Source organism: Macaca mulatta, chromosome 15 (assembly GCF_049350105.2).
Source record: "Macaca mulatta isolate MMU2019108-1 chromosome 15, T2T-MMU8v2.0, whole genome shotgun sequence".
NCBI classification, from domain to species: Eukaryota; Metazoa; Chordata; class Mammalia; order Primates; family Cercopithecidae; genus Macaca; species Macaca mulatta.
This window is the reverse complement of record NC_133420.1, coordinates 50,821,122-50,846,174: the sequence shown is the minus strand read 5'-3', so window position 1 is coordinate 50,846,174 and position 25,053 is coordinate 50,821,122. Positions and strand designations below refer to the sequence as shown.

Below are 25,053 nucleotides of genomic sequence, written 5' to 3'. Positions count from 1 at the left end.
AGGCTGGACTGAAACTCCTGGGCTCAAATGATCCTCTTGCCTCAGCCTTCCAAAGTGCTGGTATCACAGGCATGAGCCATTGTGACTGGTCTTTGAATATTTCTTCTCCTTTTTTTTTTTTTTTTTGTTATTTAGCTTTGATTTCATCATCATAAACTTAACTCTGCAATCCAGCTAGACATGGAAGGCAATAAGGACAGTATGGAACCCAGGAACTGCAGTGAGAACACAAAGATCATAGGATACTGTGAGCTAATGAGGTGGAGGGGTGCTCTCCTGAGATACAGAAGGAATGGTCTGTTGGTTAAGATAAAACACAAGTCAAATTTATTAGCCAGCAATGGGGGATCTTCTTGCTAGTCTTGCTATTCCTGAACTAAGAGTGCTCCATGGCTTCCATGATATTTATGCTGTCTTTCACCTCATCAGAGACCACGTTTGCCATCCGACCACTCAGTCTTGGTGGTGCACATGAAAAACTGGAAGTCCTTTGTGTTGGGTCCAGCATTTGCCATGGACAAGATGCCAGGACCTTTGTGCTTCAGGATGAGGTTCTCATCATCAAATTTCTCCCCACAGATGAATTTGCCACCAGTGCCATTATGGCATGTGAAGTCACCACCCTAACTCATAAACTGTAGAATAATTCTATGAATTCAGGAACCCTTATAAGCAAATGCTTTCTCTCCAGTGTTGACAGCATGAAAATTTTCTGCTGTCTTCAGAATTTTGTCGGCAAACAGCCTGAAGGAGACGCAGCCCGTGGACCACGATGTCAAAGAATATGGTGCGGTTGACTATAGCTGGTGGCAAGAGGCTCTGGATGGCACTGATGTCTCCAAAGCTGGAATACTTCATTTAGTTTTTTCAGACCTCCGCTGACCTCTGGTAGCTGAAACTGAAGAAGGCAAAGCCTCCAATAAGGGGGAGCTACTGTATTCTAGAGAAAGCAAACACATAAACTAATGGGTAAACAGCAAAATGTAAGCAAATGAGATAATGTGTGACAGTGTATAAGTACTATAAAGAAAATAAAAAGGATAATGAGATGGAATGCCAAGGTGTTTTAGAAGTAGATAACATTGAGCAGAGACCCGAGTTGCAAGCACAGAAGTAGCTGGCAGAGCATGGCGGGCAGTGTTGATAGGAGCCGGGAGAGCTGGACACCAGAATGCTTGCTGGCTCAGGAGGCTGGGGGAAAGGCAACTGGAAGGCAGCAGGTAACAGTTCAGTCCTACCTTGAGTATCTTCTATATTCATGGAACTACTTGTAGGCCTCAGTGAGGTTCATAGGTTTTATTTATTTACTTTTTTGGGATGGAGTTTCACTCTCGCTGCTCAGGCTGGAGTGCAGTGGTGCAATCTCGGCTCACTGCAACCTCTGCCTCCCATGTTTAAGTGATTCTCTTGCCTCAGCCTCCCGAGTAGCTGGGATTACAGGCATCCGCCACCATGCCTGGCTAATTTTGTATTTTTAGTAGAGACAGGGTTTCTCCATGTTGGTCAGGCTGGTCTCGAACAACTGACCTCAGGTGATCCGCCTGCCTCAGCTTCCCAAAGTGCTGGGATTACAGGCGTGAGCCACTGTGCCTGGCCCATAGGTTTTATTTCAAGTGCAATGGGAATGTATCACTTTAATATTATCTTTCTGACTTCTCTTCCTGCAAGCTACACGTTTCTGTCTCTATCTTTCAAAGACTTCCCCACTTAAGGCATTTTCAGAGCCAACTGCTAGTACTACATTTCAGGGCAAGTCTTGTATTTTATTTTTAAATTAAAACAAAACAAAACAAAGCTATATCCTTCGTGCAAACAACATTGTGACAAGAGATAGAGGAAAAGCAATCACTTCCCTATCGCTCCACCGTAAGTAGCAATACCAACTCTCATCTTCCATATGATGTTCCAGTTCTTGCAAGTATGTGTAATTTTAAAATATTTCCTTAGGTGAGAACAAGCCAGGGAACAGAGCAAAACAGAACTAAATTACCAGTTAATACATTCACTCCCTTTTTCCTCCTCCGGCCTACCCAAAGTACAACTAACATTGTACTGAGCCGGCATTGTGCAAATTGTTTTAAGTGCATTATCTCAAATAATCAACATAACAACCTTGTGAGGTATGTGCTATTATTATTCTCATTTTACAGAAGATACGCCGGAGGCTTAAAAAGATTAAATAAATTGCCTAGGATTATGTAAATTGTCACTGGCAGTAGGCAGGACTCAAATCTAAAATACCAAAGCTGTTGTGCTCTAGACCCTGATCTAAGACCCACTCTCTGTGGCTGCTTTAGTTACTGGAAGGCCCCACCCACCCCGGTTCTTTTTAAACAGAAACTCCTGCCATTGCCTAGTAGGGCCAAAAAATGGACTATCATCGGGTTTTTCATATTTATCTCACAAACTTACTGTAAATAATGTCTATCATTCGCATGCATACAGCTTTGTAAACAGATACTGTTTACCAAATTCTTTCAAATGTATTACCTCACTTAATGCTGACACGATAACCACCGAAGGAGGGCTCTCTTAGTGTCCCTAGTTGAACTGATGAAGAGGACAGGAAACTGAAGTGACCAGTTCAAGGTCAGTCAGTTAGACTGCAGGGGTCTTCTGCCGCCAGGCCGGGCACATGAGGGTTGGGTTGGGTGGCTCATATTATCAGTAGATGACTAGCATTTTTCTTCTTTTTTTTTTTTCTTTTGAGATGGAGTCTCTCTCTGTCGCCCAGGCTGGAGAGCAGTGGTGGGATCTCGGGGTCACTGCAACCTCTGCCTCCCAGGTTCAAGCAGTTCTCCTGCCTCAGCCTCCAGAGTAGCTGGGATTACAAGGAGCGCACCACCATGCCTGGCTTATTTTTATATTTTTAGTAGAGACGTGGTTTCTCCTCTGTTTCTCTTTTTTTTTTCCTTTTCTGTCAGTCCTTCTTGCTGTGGCTGATATTACCAAGACAGAGGAAGAACCAATGTCCTCAGTTTGCTTCTTCCTAAAGAGTTTATACTATTGAGTGCCCCAAGACTTGCTTGCCCCTTGGAAGCCATTTGCCATTTCCTATATCACTGTCTTCCCAAGAATCCTGTGAAGTAATGCAGGCATCCTACGTCCAAAGGGACCAGCTGGGTCAAGGCAAAGTTGAGCTGCTTAATTGGAAGTTCCAGTTTTCCTTTTATCACAGATCATCCCTGATACCAGCCAAAAGCAACTCTGCTGCCCATTTGAGCAAGGGCAGTGAAGCTCACAAAAGGCTCATGAAGTTTACAGCACACAAAGGGCTTTCATATCTCTTACCTTAACAATCCCTAGCAGGGAAGGCCATCCTGTTATTTGTGACTGAGGCTGGAGCGCAATGGCATGATCTTGCCTCACTGCAACCTCTGCCTCCCGGGTTCAAGCGATTCCCCAGACTCAGCCTCCCAAGTAGCTGGGACTACAGAAGCCCACCACTTTGCCTGGCTAATTTTTGTATTTTTAGTAGAGATGGGATATCACCATGTTGGTCAGGCTGGTCTCGAACTCCTGACCTCAGGTCATCTGCCTGCCTTGGCCTTCCAAAGTGCTCAGATTACAAATATGAGCCACTCTGCCGGCTCCATCCTGTTATTTGTATCAACTATTTAGTATAAATGAGGAAACTGAGTTCTAGAGACTACACAGAGTTAGTAAGCGACACGGTAAGAATGACAGTCTGGTTTTGTTCAAGTTGAATCCAAGTTTAGTCCATGCTTTTTCCAGTACACCATGCCTTTACTCCCCTCCCTGACAAAAAAATAGATATGAAACATTCAGCAACCCTGAAATTGTTGATTTACTGTGGTGCTCCCTCCTAGGATAATGCACCTTATAGATCTGTTTTCCAGGCACCATTTGAGCATCTGGCAAATGGGAGGATCTTTCCTCATGGCAGCTGGAAACCAGCAAGTAAAACATTTACCAGGTTATTGACATAATGAGTCTGGGTGTTTGTTTAGGTATCAGGCAGTTATTTATTGCTTTTTAACACTTTTTGAAATGAAAATAAATGTGAGAATAAGCCCCTAAATTGTCCTAATAAAATATCAAGACTAATCAATACTTGAGTATGATAGATTTATAATCCTGGGAGGGACTGCAGAGGGGAGCCATTAGTTCCGTCTGACTGCATAATGGGGTTGGAGGCTTACAGGATGGGAAGGTTTTTAGGAGGCCTCTGAGGAGGAACCGGAGGAGGGGCTAGAGCAGGAGTTAGTCAGTAGGTGAAGAATCAGGAACTTCTCACTGGTGGTCTCATGTCAGTTACAGGACACCTTGTTGACACCCAAGGGCAACAGCATATTTTAGCCACTTGTAAATGAGATTGCCTTCTAAGAAAGGAACTATCAACTAGGATGGAGCCAGAGATATGCAAATCTCTGGTAAAGACAGAACAACTGGCTAGGTCAAGGCCCTCCACAATTTTAGCATTTCTAAAGAAAGATTGCGTCCATCTAATGGAGACTGGAGTCATTCTTGGAATTTTGGAAAACAGGAACTATTATTGATGGGGACTTGGAGTCTTTATTAAGGTACTAACTTTTAGATCACATGACCATGGCATAGGATGCTCCAAGATGGTAATGTGGCTTCTCAAGGGCTGGTCTGTCTACAGGGAGAACATCTCCCAGTCCTGCCCCTTGGGACCAGGAGCCTGCTGAAGCTGGGCACCTGTGGGAGCAGTTAGTGGGCAAGAAAAGCTTGGGAGGACGAAGTGAGCATCAGTTGTAAGGAGGAAGGAGGATGGAAACCAGACTGACAACTGGGTTTGATCAACCAAAGATCACAGTGACCTTGTTAAGAACTGCTTTGGGAGTAGGATGGGCCTGATGTCAGTTTTGGAGCTGTGTAGGGAGAGCTAAGGCCATAGCTGGAGCAGAAGTGGGGTGAAGGGATTACTTACTTTTTAATGTTTCAGTGTGAGAGATTTGGGCATGTTTGGATGTTGACGGAAACGGCTGGTGGAGAGTTGATTGCAGATACCTTAGGGAGAGGAGATGTTTGTTAGTGTGATGCTCCTGGGCAGATGGATGGGGAGGTGGCAGACTTAGGTGAAAGGGAGAAGAGAGGCAGGCCTGGAAGTGTGGATGAGGAACACTGGGACTGTAAGATGGAGTCTTCTTTGCTCAGGGTGAATGAGCCTGTTTGGGGTGGGTGCAGCTGTTAGTTTGAGGAAGGGGTGGAGGGGCTTAGAATCCATTGTTGAGAGAAATGTGGGGAAGCATCTCCAACAGGGGAGAGAAAAAGCTTCCTAAAGTATGTTTCAGGCCCAGCATGAGCCCCCTCTCCCCAGTTCATCTGTAAGGGCCAGCCTCTGCCAAGAAACACAGTGTCTCTCTGCCATCAATGATGCAACCGTGAGTAAGAGGCACTGAATCCTGTTTCCGACATCAAAATGAAAGTGATATGAGACACAGAGCCATTGTGAAATCTAGACAAATCTTTCTTTAACTATTTCTCATTTAGCACATGGCTTTGCCCACCCTGTGTCTTCATTTTCCCAAAGGTGGGCAACTCACTGAGGGCCCTCAGCCCTTGCTCAGCTCACAAGCGGGACCTCAGGTCTATAAACCGTTTCAGGAGGAAAGGGAAGCAGGATGAGGAAACAAGGCTCCAATGCCAAGCAGTGGAGAGCCCGGAAAGACCACATTTCCAAGAATTCCAGGCCTGGAAGTAGAAGCTGCTGAGCGCTTCTTTAAGCCAACCCATTAGGTATCAATGAGATGAACAGGACAATTACTCTGGGGTCAGTTACTCCCCTTCCAGAAGGAATCTTCACTGTGCTTACTCATTGCCAGCAGGAATCCTTTAAATGCCAAGCTTCCTAGTGCATTTCATTAGGATTTTAATGTCCACAAACACAATTTCAGGATCATCTCCTGGGCATGATTAACAGGGCCACTTGGATGAGCCACTTTTCTTGGAGGGAGCTTGAGACTGGAATGGGGTTCTTACGCCTAGAAATGTATAGGAAGAACTTTTTTTGAACTAGAAACTCCCTTCTCCAGCAGGTGGATTTGTGACCTTCCCCTCCCCAAGACTTGCTTTGGGCTTGGGTAGAAGGAGAGCAGATTCCCAGAGATGGTCCTGGTTTATGGAAAAGGAATGGATCTTATTGGTGACTAGAAATCCTAGCTGTGGTAGCAAGAGGAAGCTGTACATTTTATTTAGACTGGATTTGTGACGTGCTGGCAACATGTGAAAAATAACAGATAACGTAGATTTGTGCATGCCATCTCAGGGGCTAGCATTGCAGTGGAGAAGGGAGGGCCAAAATGCCAGGATCCCAGCTCCACCAGTTTTGACAGTGTAACTTTGGACTACTGTTTCTCTTATCTGGGAAAGGTCATAATAATACCCTGAGGGTCATTCCAAAGATCGGAGTAATTTAATTTGAAGTTCTGTGAAAATTAAGGGATCCATTACAAATGTTCATTCTCTTTTGAAAAAAATCTGTATTATTTTATCATTATTGTTGTTTTCTTCGGTAGAGACAGGGTCTCACTATATTACCCAGGCTGGTCTCATATTCCTGGCCTCAAGCAATCCTCCTACCCTGGCCTCCCAAAATACTGGCATTACAGGAGTGAGCCACCACACCCAGCCTTAATTCTTATAGGCAGAGGCTACACGTAAGTATAAAGTTTCAAGAATTGAGGTGTGGACAACATTCATTTATTCTTTAAACTTTTTTTTTTATTTTTTGGAGATGGAGTCTTGCTCTATCACCCAGGCTGGAGTGCAGTGGTGCGATCTCAGCTCACTGCAACCTCTGCCTCCTGGGTTCAAGCGATTCTCCTGCCTCAGCCTCCTGAGTAGATGGGATTACAGGCACCTGCCACCATGCCTGGCCCAATTTTTGTATTTTTAGTAGAGATGAAATTTCACCATGTTGGCCAGGCTGGTCTCAAACTCCTGACCTCAGGTGATCTGCCTGCCTCAGCCTCCCAAAGTGCTGGGTTTACAGGTGTGAGCCGCTCTGCCCGGCTATATTCTTCAAACTTCTGATGTCACTTAGTGTGTAGGAGGCACCATGCCAGGTGCTTGGGATACAGAAACAGTTAGATGTAAATCTCTGTCCTGAAAATGCCAAACATAGTGGGGGAGGTGGAAAGTAGTGATTTCAATAAAAATATAGTACAGTTTGAGCATCCTTAGTTCAAAAATTCAAAATCTGAAACTTTTTTTTTTTTAGATGGAGTCTGGCTCTGTTGCCCAGGCTAGAGGGCAGTGGCGTGATCTCAGCTCACTGCAAACTCTGCCTCCTGGGTTCAAGCAATTCTCCTGCCTCAGCCTCCTGAGTAGCTGGGATTACAGGCATGTGCCACCATGCCAGCCTAATTTTTGTATTTTTAGTAGAGATGGGGTTTTGCCATGTTGGCCTGGCAGGTCTCGAACTCCTGACCTTAGGTGATCCATCCGTCTCAGCCTCCCAAAGTGCTAGGATTACAGGCCTAAGTGACCATGCCCGGCCAAGATCGGAAACATTTTGAGTGCCATCATAACACCACAAGTGGAAAATTCCACACCCGTCCTAATGTGATAGGTCACAGTCAGAACTATTTCATGCACACAATTGTTAAAAATTTTGTATAGAATTGCCATAGGCTATGTGTATAAGGTGTATATGAAACATAAATGAATTTTGTGTTTAGACTTGGGTCTCATCCCCAAGATATCTCATTATGTGTACGCAAATATTCCCAAATCTGAAAAATCTGAAATCCAAAACACTTCTGGTCTAAAGCATTTCAAATGAGGGGTACTCAACCTGTATGTGTTGTGAGAGCAAGGGGTAAAAGATGCACTCTGGTTTGGGGATGGGATTCCCATGTGACCAGAGCTGACTTTTGAGCGGGCTCATTGGAGGCTGCGGAGGGAAGAAAGGCCTTGCAGGTAGAGGCCGGGCGCGGTGGCTCACACCTGTAATCCTAGCACTTTGGGAGGTCGAGGCGGGTGGATCACGAGGTCAGGAGATTGAGACCATCCTGACTAACACAGTGAAACCCTGTCTCTACTGAAAATACAAAAAATTAGCCGGGCGTGGTGGCGGGCGCCTATAGATCCAGCTACTCGGGAGGCTGAGGCAGGAGAATGGCATGAACCCGGGAGGCGGAGCTTGCAGTGAGCCGAGATCGCATCAGTGCACTCTAGCCTGGGCGATAGAGTGAGACAAAAGAAAAAAAAAAAAAAAAAAAAGAAAGGCATTGCAGGTAGAAGCAGCTGCATGAGGCATGGAACAGGATGGCCATGGAACTCCTGGCCTCAAGTGATCCGCCTGCCTCCGCCTCCCTAAGTGCTGGGATTACAGGCATGAGCCACCACACCCAGCCATGTTTCTTTGTTTTTTGAGACAGGGTCTTACTCTGTTGCCTAAGCTAGAGTGCAGTGGTGCCATCATCGCTTACTGCAGCCTCGACCCCCAAGTGATCCTCCCACTTCAGCATCCCAGATAGCTAGGACTACAGGCGCATGACACCACACCTGGCTAAATTTTTACCTTTTTGTAGAGACAGGGTCTCACCATGTTGCCCAGGCTAGTCTGTAGCTCCTGGACTCAAGTGATCCTCCTATCAGCCTCCCAAAGTGGGATTATAGGTATGAGCCACCACGCATGGTCTCAAAACTATGTTTGGATTCAAATAAACGAAATTTTTTTGTTGTTTATAAAATATTAAGCCAGCTGCGGTGGCTCACGCCTGTAATCCTGGCACTTTGGGAGGCTGAGGCAGGTGGATCACCTGAGGTCAGGAGTTTGAGACCAGCCTAGCCAACATGGTGAAACTCCATCTCTACTGAAAATACAAAACTGAGCCAGATGTGGTGGTGCACTCCTGTAATCCCAGCTACTTGGGAGGCAGAGGCAGGAGACTCCCTTGAACCTAGGAGGCAGAGGTTGCAGTGAGCTGAGATTGAACCACCGCACTCCAGTCTGGGTTACAGGGCAAGACTCTGTCTCTTAAAAAAAACAAAAACAACTTGCCATTGAGGTGTAGGTCTTTCCTTCCTTTTCCCCTTTAGGCTCAGCGTTCAGCTGACGTCAGCCAGTGTAGAAGGCTCAACTTGTGGTTCATCTCTATGCCAAAATACTCTTGATCTTTGTACCTCTAAACCGTCTACTTCTACTAAAAATACATGTATAATTATGCATTTAACTTATGCCCAAATAATTGTTTCTCCTGGTTAAAACAGAATTTCCTTAGTTCTGGTGACAGAACCAACAATTCCTAGGTGTGTTTACTGCCCTGAGCTTTGGGTCTGTATTAGTAAAATGGGTATAATAATATAGGTTTCAGATCAAAAAGCCATAGTATAGGTCCCACACAGTGGCTCATGTGTGTAATTGCAGTACTTTGGGAGGCCAAGGCAGGAGGACTGCTTGAGCCCAGGAGTTCAAAATCCAACCTGGGCAATACAGCAAAATCCTGTCTCTCAAAAAAAAAAAAAAAAAAAAAAAAAATTAGCTGGGTATGGGAGCACACACCTGTGGTTCTAGGCACTGAGAAGGCTGAGGCAGGAGAAATTTTTTTTTTGAGACAGTCTTGCTCTGTTGCCCAGGCTGGAGTGCAGTGGCGCGATCTTGGCTCACTGCAAGCCCTGCCTCCTGGGTTCAGGCCATTCTCCTGCCTCAGCCTCCCAAGTAGCTGGGACTACAGGCGCCCGCCACCACTCCCGGCTAATTTTTTGTATTTTTAGTAGAGACGGGGTTTCACTGTGTTAGCCAGGATGGTCTCGAACTCCTGACCTCGTGATCCACCTGCCTCGGCCTCCCAAAGTGCTGGGATTACAAGCATGAGCCACCACGCCCAACAGGAGAAATCTTTAGCCTCGGAATTTGAGGTTATTGTGAGCTCTGATCAGGCCACTGCACTCCAGCCAGGATGACACAGACCCTACCTATCTCTGTTTTCGTTTTGAAATGGTCTCATTCTGTCACCCAAGCTGGAGTGCAGTGGTGTGCTCATGACTCACTTCAGCCTTGACCTCCCAGGCTCAAAATCTCCCACCTTAGCCTCCCAAGTAACTGGGACTACAGGCATGAGCTACCACAAACAGCTGATTTTTTAAAATTTTTATTTTTATTTTTTTTTGAGGCAGAGTTTCGCTCTTGTTGCCCAGGCTGGGATGCGATGGCACAATCTCAGCTCACTGCAACCTCCGCCTCCCGGGTTCAAGCGATTCTCCTGCCTCAGCCTCCCAAGTAGCTGGGATCACAGGCATGCGCCACCACCCTGGCTAATTTTGTATTTTTAGTAGAGACGGGGTTTCTCCATGTTGGTCAGGCTGGTTTTGAACTCCCGACCTCAGGTGATCAGCCCACCTTGGCCTCCTAAAGTGCTGGGACTTGTACAGGCGTGAGCCACCGCACCCAGCCTAATTTTTAAATTTTTTTGTAGAGACAGGGTCTCCCTGTGTTGCCCAGACTGGTCTTGAACTCCTAGGCTCAAGCAGTCCTTCAGCCTCAGCTTCCCAAAGTGTTGGGATTACAGGCGTGAGCCACCTTGCCCAGCAAACATTTTTTAAAAAGGAAAAACCATGGTTTTATATCAGGTACTCTCCGTGGTTTCAGGCATCCACTGGGGATCCTGAAATGTATTCCTCTCAGATACTAGGGAACAACTGTACATGTCAGTTACTACCTTTTCCTGTGGCCATAAGAGCCACATCTGAAAGAACACAGAGAATGAAGAGAGAATCTGGTTTTGAAATTCACTTTCACAAGCTTGAGATCTGGGGCCAACTTATTTCACCCCTCTGGAGCCTCCCGCCTTGGCAGAATGAGGCTAAGACCTTGGAGCACTTGTGCTTACCTGGGCTGATATTGGAATCACCTGGGGCTCAGACCGACTTCATCCCCATGATTCTTATGTAATTGTTCTGGGATCCGGCTTTAGAAATCAGGAGTTCTAAAAACTCTCCAGGTGATTCTGTTGTGCAGCCAAAGTAGAGACCCTTCTAGAAGGATCTGGTGGAGATAAAAAAAAACTAAGGCTGGGCACGGTGGCTCATGCCTGTAATCTCAGCACTTTGGGAGACCGAGGTGGGTGGATCACTTGAGGTCAGGAGCTCGAGACCAGCCTGGCCAACATGGCGAAACCCCGTCTCTACTAAAAATACAAAATTTAGCCGGGCGTGGTGGCGCACGCTGTAATCCCAGGTACTCGGGAGGTTGAGGCACAAGAATCACTTGAACCCGGAAGGCGGAGGTTGCAGTGAGCTGAGATTGCGCCACTGCACTTCAGCCTGAGAGGATAGTGAAACTGCATATCAACAAACAAACAAACAAAAACAAACAAAAATCAAAACTATGTGAAGGGCTTTGTCAAGGCTGAAGGACTTTTGAAACCTGTTTTCCTGTGCTAGCTCTGAATTCTTTTTTCAAAGAAAAGCAAGTTCTGTAATTAAAAAAAGAAAAAGAAAAAAAAATTCCCTTACAGTGCAGACTATCATTGAAAGCAGACTCTTGCTAATGCTTCATCTTTGGCTCCAAAGGAAATCCATCCCTACCCTAGTTAATAACTTATAATAGGGCTTTTCCTGGGTGAAGCAGCGTTGGTCTGGTCATCAGAGTGCTCTCCCCAGCCCTCCGGAAGCTACGGATTTGCAAGCCATGAGCACCCTCTATGAGGGGAGGTAAAGGGATATTGTGGGGCAACAGAAGAGATGGAGTTAATGTGAAGTTCGAGTTTCCAAGGAGCAATGTGGTCTGGGACACAGCTGTCAGAATACTTTGAGATTCAAGAAAGTCCATTGTAGGGAGAGTGTGCTGAGACGTGCTAGGGAGGCAGGCTGGTTTGTGTAGAACCTGCACTTTGAAGCTCTGACAGTAAGAGGAGTTAGCAGTTCATGCACCCCTCCTATCTTCTCCCACTGATTTGTGCATTGCCGTCTTGTCATAAGAATCACAAATACAGATGCTTTGTCAGATCCCCAAGCCTTAAGATTCTATATCTGGACCTAACTCCAATAGACTTCCATCAAGTTAAGTCCTGTTGATCAGTCAGTCCAGTTGATCAGATTTTCATGACTGGCATCATCCTCTGGGCTTCACCTGGGGTAGCAGATTGGAACTTATCGAGAGCTTTGTGATGATAGTAACTTGTTCACAAGCAGACCTTACGTTTGCTAGTGAGATTCCCAATGTTTTTTTAAGCTCCATGGCCCCAATCTCACCAACTAGATTCCTGTCCTTTCTTACCACTTTGAGATTAGGTCAAGTCTGTTTTGATCAATGCAAGCAAGTAATCCCATCCATGCAACCATTTATTCACGAAGTCATCCATCCATTTAATTCCCCATTCATCTACCAACTGTCACACACTCATTTTCAATCCATCTATTTCTCCATCCATCCTTTTTTTTTTTTTTTTTTTTTTTTTGAGACAGTCTCAGTCTGTCACCCAGGCTGGAGTGCAGTGGCACGATCTTGGCTCACTGCAACCTCCGCCTCCCTGGTTCAAGTGATTCTTGTGCCTCAGCCTCCTGAGTAGCTGGGATTACAGACACATGCCACTACACCCAGCTAATTTTTGTATTTTTAGTAGAGATGGGGTTTCACCATGTTGGCCAGGCTGGTCTGAGACTCCTGACCTCAAGTGATCCACCTGCCTCGGCCTCCCAAAGTGCTGGGATTATAGGCGTGAGCCACCGCTCTCGGCCATCCATTCACTTTTATCTATCTGTTTACTCATCCATCTAATCATCTCCCTGCTCACTCACTCTTCAGCTACATTCAAGTTCCTAGTCCCCAAAGAGCTTGTTTGATATTTTTGTTATTATCCCATGGACATGGACTCACTACATTGTAGCTATTTTATGATTACTTAATCAGTTGAATTTGCCAAGATTTGGGGGCTTTCTCTGTGCAGTTATTACTGAGGATACAGTAATTAGCCTGAACTGAATCTCCAAGTTTGAGTAAGCATTTTACAGGTGCAGAAATTACAGCTGATTCTTGAACAACGTGGCACTGAACTGTGCAGGTCTAATTCTAGGAGGATTTTCTTCTGCCTCTGCCACCTCTGAGACAGCAAGACCAACCCCCTGCTTCCTCCCCCTCCTCAGCCTATTCAGTGTGAAAATCACAAGGATGAAGACCTTTATGATGATACATTTTCACTTAATGAATAGTAGGTACATTTTTTCTCTTATTTATTTATTTATTTATTTATTTTTTATTATTATTTTTTTTTCCAAACAGGGTTTTGCTCTGTCACCCAGGCTGGAATGCTGTGGTGTGATCACGGCTCACTGCAGCCTCCATCTCCTGGGCTCAAGTGATTCAATCCTCCTAACTCAGCCTCCTGAGTAGCCGGGACTAGAGACATGTGGCACCGTGCTTGACTACTTTTGTAATTCTTGTAGCGACAGGGTCTTGCTGTGTTGCCCAAGCTGGTTTTGAACTCCTGGGCTCAAGGGTCTGCCCACCTTGGCCTCCAAAAGTGCTGGCATTGTAGGCATCAGCCACCATGTCCAGTGGCTCATGCCACCCAGTGGGTCAGTGGATAGATAGATAATTGTTTTTCTAACTTCATTGTAAGAATACAGTATATAATACATATAACCTACAAAATATGTGTTAATCGACTACATTATCAGAAAGGCTTCTGGCCAACAGTAGGCTATTAGTAATGAAGTTTTGGGGGAGTCAGGATTTTTGTGGATTTTTGACTATGTGGGGTTGTGGGAGAGGTTGGCTCTCACAACTCCTGTGTTGTACAAGGGTCAACTGTAGAGCTAAGTGTGGGAAAAAGCCTTCCAGGCACAAGGAATAGCTAGTGCAAAGTCTTGGAGGTGAGAGCCAGTGTGGCTTACCGGAAGCTGTGGGTAGTTTCTAATGTCAGGGTAGCAGGATGGGAGGCAGAGAGCCTCCAGCAATCAAGACTGGAGAGATGAGAGAAGGCCAGTTGGTAAAGGGTGCTGTGTGTCATGCCAAGAAGTCTAGAGCTGTTGGAGGAATTGCAGCTTGCAGTTGCATCTGAAATTGACTTGACTATTTTGTTTGAAACCAGAAATGGTTGATCTCTCCAGGTTCAGTAGATGGAAGATCTCAGAGACACATTTCATAGACTGGGCCTGGGAACCAGGACTGCTGGACTGTGGGGCCAGTGTTCTCTTCTACCACCCTGTGCTGCCACCCCTCCTTCTGACTCATTCTCCTTTTCCCCATATCTAATCTCTTTCATTCCTCAGTTTCTAATACAGGTCTGTAAATCCAGTCAGAGCTCAATAAATGTTTGTTGAATGACTCACTGATTCCTGTGGAAGACATGTACATGCATGTATGCACGCACATGGGAGGCCTCTTTGAATTTCTTCCACCACTCCAGGCCCAGTTAGAGTTGCACTGGTAGAAAGGGAATGGATTAGCAACTGAAAAAATCAGGCTGTGGACTCTGGGTCGCCCACTGACAGGCCATGTCTCTTGGCCAAGTCTCCATATGCTCTCCAGGCCTCTGCTGCTGCGCATCTATGAGATGGAATTGGTGGCCTCTGACCTGGGGTATTTGGGAGCTGTGGATAAGTCCGTGCTGAGAAAAGGCTTTGTTGCTGTCGAGTGCTTTACATTCACAAGGTAATGTTCCCACTCCTCTCCTAGTTTAGGAGACTGTCATGTTGTATTTCTTTCGTTCTTGTTTTGTTTTGTTTTTAGACTGAGTCGCTCTGTTGCCCAGGCTGGAGTGCAGTGGCGCAATCTCTGTTCATTGCAACCTCCGTCTCCTGGGTTCAAGCGATTCTCATGCGTCAGCCTCCCCAGTAGCTGGGATAATAGGGGCCACCACCACACCTGGCTAATGTTTTTGTATCTTTAGTAGAGATGGGGTTTCACTATGTTTACCAGGCTGGTCTTGAACTCCTGACCTCAAGTGATCTGCCTACCTTGGCCTCCTAAGGTTCTGGGATTACAGGCATGAGCCACCATGCCTCATGTTGTATTTGGATAATGAAAAAACCCCTCCATGCTGCTGTATCAGTCATGGTCCCAGGAGGGTACAGAGGATACCTTTGGGGGTATTTAATAAAACAACTTTTATGGAAGGTTGGTAGGGCTTGGGAAAACCAAAAAGCATTACTTTGAGACTGATAACAGAGGGCACCTCATCCACTCCCCCTGACTTGAAGGGTCAAGAGGAAGGAGAGAGGGAGAGCAGGGGATATACATACCAGCCTTTCTCCTCACCTCCCATCTCCTGCCGGTGTCTTCCATAGGCAGAATCTGACCAGAAGCCAGGGTCAAGGTTATCATGAATGTAGTCCATGAAGTTCAACTGCCTGGGGCACAGAGCAAAGTGCTGAAATGTGCAGAGTGGATCTGGGGGTCAGATGAGAGGTGTCCAGCACCCCATCCTACTCACATTTGTTCTCCCTCCCCTCCAAAGATGTTCCCATTGCTGTAAGTGCCCTTGCAGACCCGTCTTTATCTGCATCACTCCTACCTGTCAGTCTTTCAGTCAGATCTGCTTCCTCCAAAAAACCTTCCTGGGCTCCTTTCCATCACAGTTTTTTGTTTTGTTTTGTTTTGTTTTGTTTTTGAGACAGAGTCTCACTCTGTCATGCAGGCTGGAGTGCAGAGGCCCAATCTCAGCTCACTGCAACCTACAACTTCTGAATTCAAGCAATTCTCCTGCCTCAGCCTCCCAGGTAGCTGGGACTACAGGCACGCGCCACCATGCCCGGCTAATTTTTGTATTTTTAGTAGAGACAGGGTTTCACCGTGTTGGCCAGGCTGGTCTCGAACTCCTGACCTCAGGTGATCTGCCTGCCTCTGCCTCCCAAAGTGCTAGGGTTACAGGCATGAGCCACCGTGCCTGGCCCCATCACAGTATTTGTCATACTGTGGGGATAATTTGTTCTCTGGGAACAGGAACTCTATCTTTCTTTAGTCACCTCAAGTTTGTGCCTAGCACAAGATCCGTGTGGAGCAAACCCTAGAAAGTGTTTGTTGCTCCGAGATGAACTCTGACCTTGAAGCACAGTGCTTCGTTGGTTTCTCCTCTCCTACAAAACTTTTGGCAGTTCCCCATTTTCTGCAAGTCATACAAATCCCAAACCCTTTTCTCTGCTGTCTGAGGAGCCTCACCATCTGCCCTTATTGTCAGATCTCTGACCCCCGGCGCCCGAGACAACCAAAGGGCTGAGTTCGGGGATTCCTATCTTCCATTGCCATGTGTGAGCCCGCTTGTGATTCATTCCCATTTGGCTTGTTTTGGAAATTAGCATTTCTCGGCCACGCACCTGATACCGGGTCACTTAGGCAACTCTGGTAGTTTGGGAGAATCGGAACTGACAACACAACAGTACTTTAAAACACACATTCTCCTCCCCATCCAAACACACTTATCTCCTCTGTTACCCAGAGGATGGGCTGTCCTCTCCAGCTCCGGGCTGAAAAGCTGCTAATTAGCCTCTGCCTGACTAGTTGCCTTGCGTGGGGTACTGGACAGGCAAAAGAGAGGTCTGTGGATTCATTGGTTACTTCTTTCAGTAGCCGTGACCTCAAATGAGAACCTTTGTTTCCTACTTTTTAAAAATTATATTTTTGGGGCCAGGCATGGTGGCTCATGCCTGTAATTCCCAGCACTTGGAAAGGCCAAGGCAGGAGGATCTCTTGAGCCCAGGAGTTCAAGGCCACCTGGGCAACATAGTAATACTCCATCGCTACAAAAAATAAAAAATAAAAAAATGGGGCAGGAGGATCATTTGAGCCTGGGAGATGGAGGCTGCAATGAGCCGTGATTGTGTCACTGCACTCCTGCCTGGGTAACAGTGAAATCCTGTCTCCAAAACCAAATTTTTGTTCTAAATTTTCTTTTCTTGTATTATAGAGGACTAAATGTTACCTGTTTTTTCAAGAAGAGAGTCATATTATCCTCTTTCTGGGCAATTCTGGAAACCCCATGAGGATTTTATGCAGACACTTTAAATGGAATAGCCTTAAGGAAATGGAGTCTGCTGTACTGGAGACATCCCACTTTTTTTTTGTTTTTTCTTCTGAGGTGAGTCTCGGTCTGTTGCCCAGTCTGGAGTGCAGTGGCACGAACTCGGCTTGCTGCCATCTGGATTCAAGCGATTCTCCTGCCTCAGCCTCCTGAGTAGGTGGTACTACTGGCATGAGCCACCATGCCCAGCTAACTTTTGTATTTTTAGTAGAGATGAGGTTTCACCATGTTGGCCAAGCTGGTCTCCAACTCCTGACCTCAAGTGATCTGCTCGACTCAGCCTCCCAAAGTGTTGGCATTACAGGCATGAGCAACTGTGCCTGGCCTCCATTTCGCATTGCTGTTAATTTTCTTTTCTTCTTCTTCTTCTTTTTTTTTGTTTCTTTTGAGACAGAGTCTCGCTCTGTTGCCCAGGCTGGAGTGCAGTGGTACAAACACAGCTCACTGCAGCCTTAACCTCCTAGGCTCAAGCTATCCACCCACTTCAGCCTCCCAAGGAGCTGGACCACAGGCATGCATCATCACACCTGGCTAACTAAAAGACTTTTTTTTGTATAGATAGGGTCTTCCTATGTGTCCCAGGCTGGTTTCAAACTTCTGGGCTCAAGCAAGCCTGTCTGAGTCTCACAAAGTGCTGGCATTACAGGCATGAGCCACCACATCTGGTCCATTTATTTTCTTAATTATTTATTTATTTTTGAGGGGTTTTTTTCTTTTTTGTTTTGTTTGTTTGTTTCTTTTAGACAGGAGTCTCACTATGTTGTCCAGAATAGTCTTGAACCCCTGGGCTCAAGCGATCCACCTGCTTTGGCCTCCCAATATGCTGGGATTATAGGTGTGAGCCATTGCGTCTTGTCCCATTTCTTAAAGGCAATAGATTCCATTTCATTTGGTCTCTGCTGATGTGGGGCATTGGGTGTGCATATGTTATGTGTGTTGTATATGCAAATCACAAATATTTCATATCCAATGAAAGTAATAGTAGATTTACCAAATATAATATATGCTCATTTCTATGACTTAGAAATTAGACTTACCATCAGATCTCATTATTTAATGCAATAACAAAGACGCCTATGCTATAATATCACAAATTTGGTTTTGAGTATTTTGATGATTGGATTTTTACACAACCTTTTCTTTGTCATCTTTTTTTTTTTTTTTTTTTTTTTTTTTGAGACAGGCTCTCAGTCTGTCAGCCAGGCTGGAGTGCAGTGGCGTGATCTCGGCTCACCACGACCTCTGCCTCCTGGGTTCAAGCGATTCTCTTGCCTCAGCCTCACAAGCAGCTGGGATTACAGGCGCCCACCACCATGCCCAGCTATTTTTTGTATTTTTAGTAGAGACGGGGTTTCACCATGTTGGCCAGGCTGGTCTCGAACTCCTGACCTCGTGATTCGCCCACCTCAGCCTCCCAAAGTGCTGGGATTACAGGCATGAGCCACCGCACCTGGCCGTGGCCTCGTTTTATATTTTAAATGACAAATACTATTATCGTTGTTGCTTTCATAGAGTCAATATTCACTTATGTTTACCCTTTTCCTTGCATTTCCATTATTTCATATGGAATTATTTTTCTTCTGCCTGAAGAACCTTATTGCACCTTCATTTAAAAAGCCTGTTTCCTTTTTTTTTCTTTTTTCTTTTCTTTTTGCCTTTTTTGTGAGACAGGGTCTCACTCTGTCCCAGGCTGAAGTGCAGTGGTACGATTTCAGCTCACTGCAACCTCCACCTCCTGGGCTCCAGCAATCCTCCCACCTCAGCCTTTCAGAGTAGCTGGGACTACAGACATGTGCCACCATACCTCGTTAATTTTAAAAATATTTTCAGTAGAGACAGGGTTTTGCCATGTTGCCCAGGCTGGTCTCAAACTCCTGGGTTCAAGCAATCTTCCTGCCTCAGCCTCCCAAAGTGCTGGGATCACAGTTGTGAGCCGGTGGGCCTCGCCAAAAAACTTTCACTGGGTATGGAATTTTAGATTGGCAGTGTTTTCTGCCCTCGCCCCTTACTCCCAGCATTTAAAAGATGCTCGTATATTGTCTCAACACATTGTTTTGAAAAGAGGTACATCCACAAACACAGACACACAAACCCTAAAATCCCTTAAGAATCCAGTCTTAGATTGGAGAAACACCCTCAGGGGAAACTGCTAGAACCCAAGTTTCTGATTACTGTTAACTACAGATGCTCCAGGAAAAACAGGAAGAAGTTTAGAAATACAAAGCAGGGGAAATTACATAAATATATATACATACATATATATACGTATACACAGGAATATGATAAAACAAATTTAGAGAAGCAGAGGAAGGAGAGGAAGAGCTCTGGGGCTTCAATCCCATCTGCCTTTGGTTTGTCCTGTGATTTTGAACAAATTCCTTCACCTCTTTGAACTTATTCTCATCTGTGAAATAGAGATAATAGTACCTGCCTTGTGAGATGTAATAATGGTGATAGGAAAGAAATGTGGCTGGGCTTGGTAGCTCATATCCAACATTTTGAGAGGCCAAGAGGGAGGAACTGCTTGAGGTTAGGGGCTCAGGACCAACCTGGACAACACAGTCAGACCCAGTTTTTTTTTTTTTTTTTTTTGAGACAGAATCTTGCTCTGTCACTCAGGCTGGAGTGCAGTGGTGTGATCTTGGCCCACTGCAACCTCTGCCTCCCACCTTCCAGAGATTCTCCTGTGTCAGCCTCCTGAGTAGCTGGGATTACAGGCACACACTGCCACACCTGGCTACTTTTTTATTATTAGTAGAGATGGGGTTTCACCACGTTGGCCAGGCTGGCCTCAAATTCCTGACCTTAGGTAATCTGACTGCCTCAGCCTCCCAAAGTGCTTGGTTTACAGGTGTGAGCCACTGTACCCAGCCATGAGACCCCATTTTTACAACAAAATTAAAAAATTGGTCCTCTCGTGGAGCACACATGTAGGTCTAGCTACTCAGGAGGCTGAGGCAGGAGGATTGCTTGAGCCCAGGAGTTTGAGGCTGCAGTGAGCTATGACTGTATCACTGAATGCCAACAAGACTGTCTCTAAAAAAAATAAACTGGTGGGTGCTGTGGATCACACCTGTAATCCCAACACTTTGGGAGGCCGAGGCGGGCGGATCACCTGAGGTCAGGAGTTTGAGACCAGCCTGGGCAATATAGCAAGAGCCCATTGTTTACAAAAATAATTTTTAAAAAATTAGCTGGGCGTAGTGGTGCACTTGTAGTCCCAGCTACTCAGGAGGCAACACGGCAAAACCTCAACTCTACACAATACAAAAAAATTAGCTGAGCGTGGTGGTATGGGTCTATAGTTCCAGCTACTTGGGGGGCTGAGGTGGGGGGGATTGTATGAGCCCAGAAGTTCGAGGCTGCAGTGAGTTAAGATCGTGCCACTGTGCTCCTGACTGGGCAACAAGTAACACCCTGTCTTTAATACAAAAGATACATGTGATGTGCCTTCTGCTGAGCCTGACCCTGCCTGACACAGCCAGGCCAGTTCATGAAAAAGGAAAAGAGGGAAGGAGGAGAGTGAGCTTTGTGCCTTCTGGGAAGTTAGAGGGGTAGGAAGTCACTTCACCTCCACACATGGCAACCTAGGGACAGTCCCCATGAGCCCGAGAGGATGCTGACCACCAGAAGTCTGGAGTGCTCAGAGCTGGCACTCGGGGTCTGAACAACTGAGAAAAATCTGCTTGCTTGAGTGCCAAGACCTGGGCTCTTCAAAGGCCCCTGGTGCCCTGTGGTGGTCAGACTCCGTGGGGCATTGAGGTTAGACTTAGTCTGCTTCTTCTCCACTTAAGGGAAAACAGGCCGTTAATGGGGCTGCAGTGGTCGGGCCTGGAATTTCAAGGTCGTGTGGGCATCTTGTCCTCAACTCACCTGGGCCTGCCTGTGGCTGAGGCCCTGGAGATCCCCAGGCAGCAGGCTCAGACAGGGGTCACATTGGATGATCCTACCTGCTTTGCCGGTGGTTACGGCCGACTCCTAGGGTGAACAGTTTTTAAGAAGGCCCTCTCTCTCAGAAGGCCCATCTCACACTTGCACGCCCTTGAGAATGAGGTCCTCCTTAAAAATTCACTCTGGTTCTTCTCCTGCCTCGCTTAAGTCCAGGCCCTGGGTCAAGGAGTGAGAGGTGAACTCACAAGCCAGCTGTTCCCAGATTTGACTTCACACTGAACCACCTGAAAAGCGTGTGACAATGCAGAATTCCTCCTGAATCAGAATCTCTGCAGGTAGGGCCTCAGAATCTGTATATGTCAATATCCTCTTGGGTCGTTATCACAAGGCCAACCCCAGGCAGATCCAGGGATGGCCGTTGCAGAGAGCCCTGAGATTTAGGTAAATTCTGCAGATCTTTGCAGTTTATGAATCACTTTTCCATGCACAGAACTTATTTGATTTTCACAACATCCAGGGCATTTTTCAAAGAGGAAAATCACATCAGTGATCACGTGGCAGAGCCAGAAGCAGCACTGATTTATTCCATCAATCAGTCATTCACATTTTGCAAACATAGCTTAAATGTCTACTGAGCCACCAACAAGGAAATTGTCACCTAGTAGGGCGTACACACGTATATACACATAGACTACTTAAAATACGAGGGCTGGCCAGCACAGTGGCTCACACCTGTAATCCTAGCTCTTTGGGAGGCTGAGGCGGGTGGATCACCTGAGGTCAGGAGTTCGAGACCAGCCTGGCCAACATGGTGAAACCCCGTCTCTACTAAAAATACAAAAATTAGCCGGGCGTGGTGGCGGGCGCCTGTAATCCCAGCTACTCAGGAGGCTGAGGCAGGAGAATCACTTGAACCCGGGACGCAGAGGTTGAGTGAGCCAAGATGGTGCCATTGCAGTCCAGCCTGGGGGACAAGAGTGAGACTACATCTCAAACAAAACAAAGCAAAACAAACAAACAAACAAAACTAGGGCTGTGGAGCTCAGAGGAAGGAGAAGTAGGGAGTGTGTTGGGAGGAGGAGACCAAGCAGATTTCTTGGAGGAGTATTTGGGTCGGGGTTTTTTTTTTATTTTGAAACTAGGTCTCACTTTGTTACCCAGGCTAGAGTGCAGTGGCTCGATCTCGGCTCACTGCAGCCTCAACCTCCTGGGCTCAAGCGATCCTCCAGCCTCAGCCCCCACAAGTAGCTGGGACTACAGGCCCGTGCCACCATGCCCAGCTAATTTTTTTTTTGTATTTTTGTAGAGATGGGGTTTTGACATGTTGCCCAGGCTGGTCTTGAACTCCTGAGTTCAAGCGATCTGCCCACCTCAGCCTCCCAAAGTGCTAGGATTACAGGTGTGAGCCATTGTGCCTGGCCTGGGTTGGGTTTTGAAGGTTGAATGTGATTTCCCCATTTGTGGAAAGGCATTCTTGCAGTGGAAACTGCACATACAAAGTTGTGCTTTGTTGGGCTTGAGAAAGCCTTAATGTATTCAAGTAATGATAAATAGGTGAAACAGGGTCTCGCTATATTGTCCAGGCTGGTCTCAAACTCTTGGGCTGAAGCAATTCTCTCGCCTTGGCCTCCCAAAGTGCTAGGGTTACAGGTGTGAGCTACCGCGCCCGGTCCCCAGTGCTTCTTAAACATAGTGTGCAAGTAGATTACCTGGGGATCTTGTTAAAATGCAGATTCTGATTTCATATATCTGGGATGAGGCGTTCTGAATTTTTAACAAGTTCCCAGGGGTATGCAAAGGCTACTGGTCCCTGAATTATACTTGAAGTAGAAATATTTTAGGTAGCTATACTTAAAGTCAGTGTGGAAGATCGGCTGATGAGGGAAAAGACTAGACACAGGATAAATATCAAAAAAGGCACTGGGGGTGGTGGCTTCTTAAGAACACTGTTGCTTCTCCCGTTACTTTTGGAAGCAGCCCCCATCAGCCCTGGGTTATGTCATGCCCTGTATTTTCCCCTCCCAGAACAGGGTAGGAGATGGGAGGGGTCAGAACTCAGCTGTGCACACATCTGTACAGCTGGTGAATTTCGGAAACTGACATCACAATGCTCCTAGGGGATCGTCACAACCTATTGATATTCACTCCATCACGGGACTTGGAACAGTTTTGCTAGCAGAAAATACGACTCTCTTCTACGCTGTGGTAAAATAGTACAACCACAAGCCCAGGATCCATAGAATGTGACCAGCTGTTTCAGTAGTTTTCTGTTACTATTTGTGCAGTCTTCATTCTTGTCATCTCTAGCAGAAGAGTGGTGCCAGTTGCCAGAGGTTTGAGGAAAAAGAAGTCATGGGAGAATTTACATTTGAGAAAATTCCATTCATTGACTTAATTATTTCTGGGAATTCAGAAAAGACCACCATGATCCTTTAGCCGCGAAAACACTTAGGCCAGTTTTGGAAATGCTAGAATCCTGCAGGAGAAACTTTTGAGAAATTCAGTACTGTGCAGTGTTGTAGCCCGAATACTTTGCTAGTATGTGAAGTTTTTGAGATATTGAACTGTGCTATACCAACACAAGGTGAAATTAACACAAGGTGAAATTAACACATTATTTTCACCCCTGAAAATAATTACAACCAGAGAGACAGTTATCAATCTCACAGTCATCACCTTGCCACACTTACTCTTACATGTCAATGTTTTTTGTTTTTTGTTTTTTTGGTTTTGTTTTGCTTTCCTGGTCCTTATTCTTAGGCAGCTTTATTTATTTATTTATTTTTTGGGGGCACTGGCAATTACATTCAATTCCGTGTCCTGCTTTTTCTGCTTAACATTGCAGCATAACTATTTTTCCATGCTGTTACCCAGACCCCATTAGAAAATTCATGGGCTGTATAATTCACTGGCTAGATGTATCATAGTTTATGTAAACCTTGCTATTGGCCATTTCAGTCACATGATGCCATTAAAAATGGAATGAGCAACACTGTCAGTGGGAGTGTGACATGGTACAACTCTTTTGGGAAAGCGATTTGGCAATCTGTATCACAGGCCTGAAAAATGTTCATTGCCTTAGAGCTCGTCATTCCACTTCTGGGAATCTGTCATAAGGAAATAATCCAAAGTACAGACTTGGATTCATGCACCGAGATTGAAACTATATGTAATAGAGAAAAGTTTGAAACAACCTAAGTGTTTGAATATAGGAGTAGCATTATGTAAATGATTATATACGGCTCAATGGAATATTATGCAGCCATTAAAAATGTTTATGAAAAGTTTATAAATGAAAAATGCTTACATTATGATTGAAGTAAGCAGGACGTAATATTTTATGCTATGGTCCCAGCTGTGTAAATACAGGCTACTAAGTATGCAGAGAAAAAGTTTGCAAGGAAACACACCAAAATATTAACAGTAGGTGTTGGGAATAGGAATGATTTTATTTTTCTTTCAACTTCTCATGGCTTTAAGAAAAACCAAAACAACCCCTTTATTTTGTTCTGATGAAAAGTTAATGCTTTCATTGAATAAAATTATAAACATTAAAGAAATATGTCATGTAGAAAGGTAACCCTTGGCCGGGCGCGGTGGCTCACGCCTGTAATCCCAGCACTTTGGGAGGCCGAGGCGGGCGGATCACAAGGTCAGGAGATTGAGACCACGGTGAAACCCCGTCTCTACTAAAAATACAAAAAATTAGCCGGGCGCAGTGGCGGGCGCCTGTAGTCCCAGCTACTCGGGAGGCTGGGGCAGGAGAATGGCGTGAACCCAGGAGGCGGAGCTTGCAGTGAGCCAGGATCGCGCCACTGCACTCCAGCTTGGGCGACAGAGCAAGACTCCGTCTCAAAAAAAAAAAAAAAAAGAAAGGTAACCCTTATTCATTGCTCTATTTGCATTTCTCTAACACGTGTTTTCGAAATTAATTTATTATGAGAATATCAGACCAGACTATTTTTGAAGAAGCTGTACATATTCTTTTTGTCTTGTAGAATTGTTTTGCTTTTTTTTTTTTTTTAAATAGATGTATCCTAAAACAAATTAAGTTCTATATAAGGCAATTGTAGTCAGCATTATGGTATCTAGACTTTTCTATATAAGAGAGAAGAGGAGAACAAGCGCAGCTACTAGGAAAATAGACCTGATTTTGCTTGTTATCAAATAGGCATTACTATCGAGTCTGGAATTTCTTTTTTCTTTCTTT

General features: G+C 45.5%; 1 long non-coding RNA gene and 1 pseudogene across 4 annotated transcripts in view; one reads left to right on the top strand and one right to left on the bottom strand.

Annotated features, from left to right (window-relative positions):
• Positions 1–304: 304 nt before the first annotated feature.
• On the bottom strand, positions 305–858 carry LOC144334779 (peptidyl-prolyl cis-trans isomerase A-like; annotated as a pseudogene).
• A 13,456-nt stretch (positions 859–14,314) lies between these two features.
• Positions 14,315–25,053, top strand: part of LOC144334854 (uncharacterized) — a 179,471-nt gene continuing 168,732 nt past the window's right edge. For all 4 annotated transcript variants that reach the window (XR_013405102.1, XR_013405103.1, XR_013405105.1 and 1 more), the window contains exon 1: positions 14,315–14,587. This is a non-coding gene — a long non-coding RNA (uncharacterized LOC144334854). The remainder of the gene's footprint in view (positions 14,588–25,053) is intronic.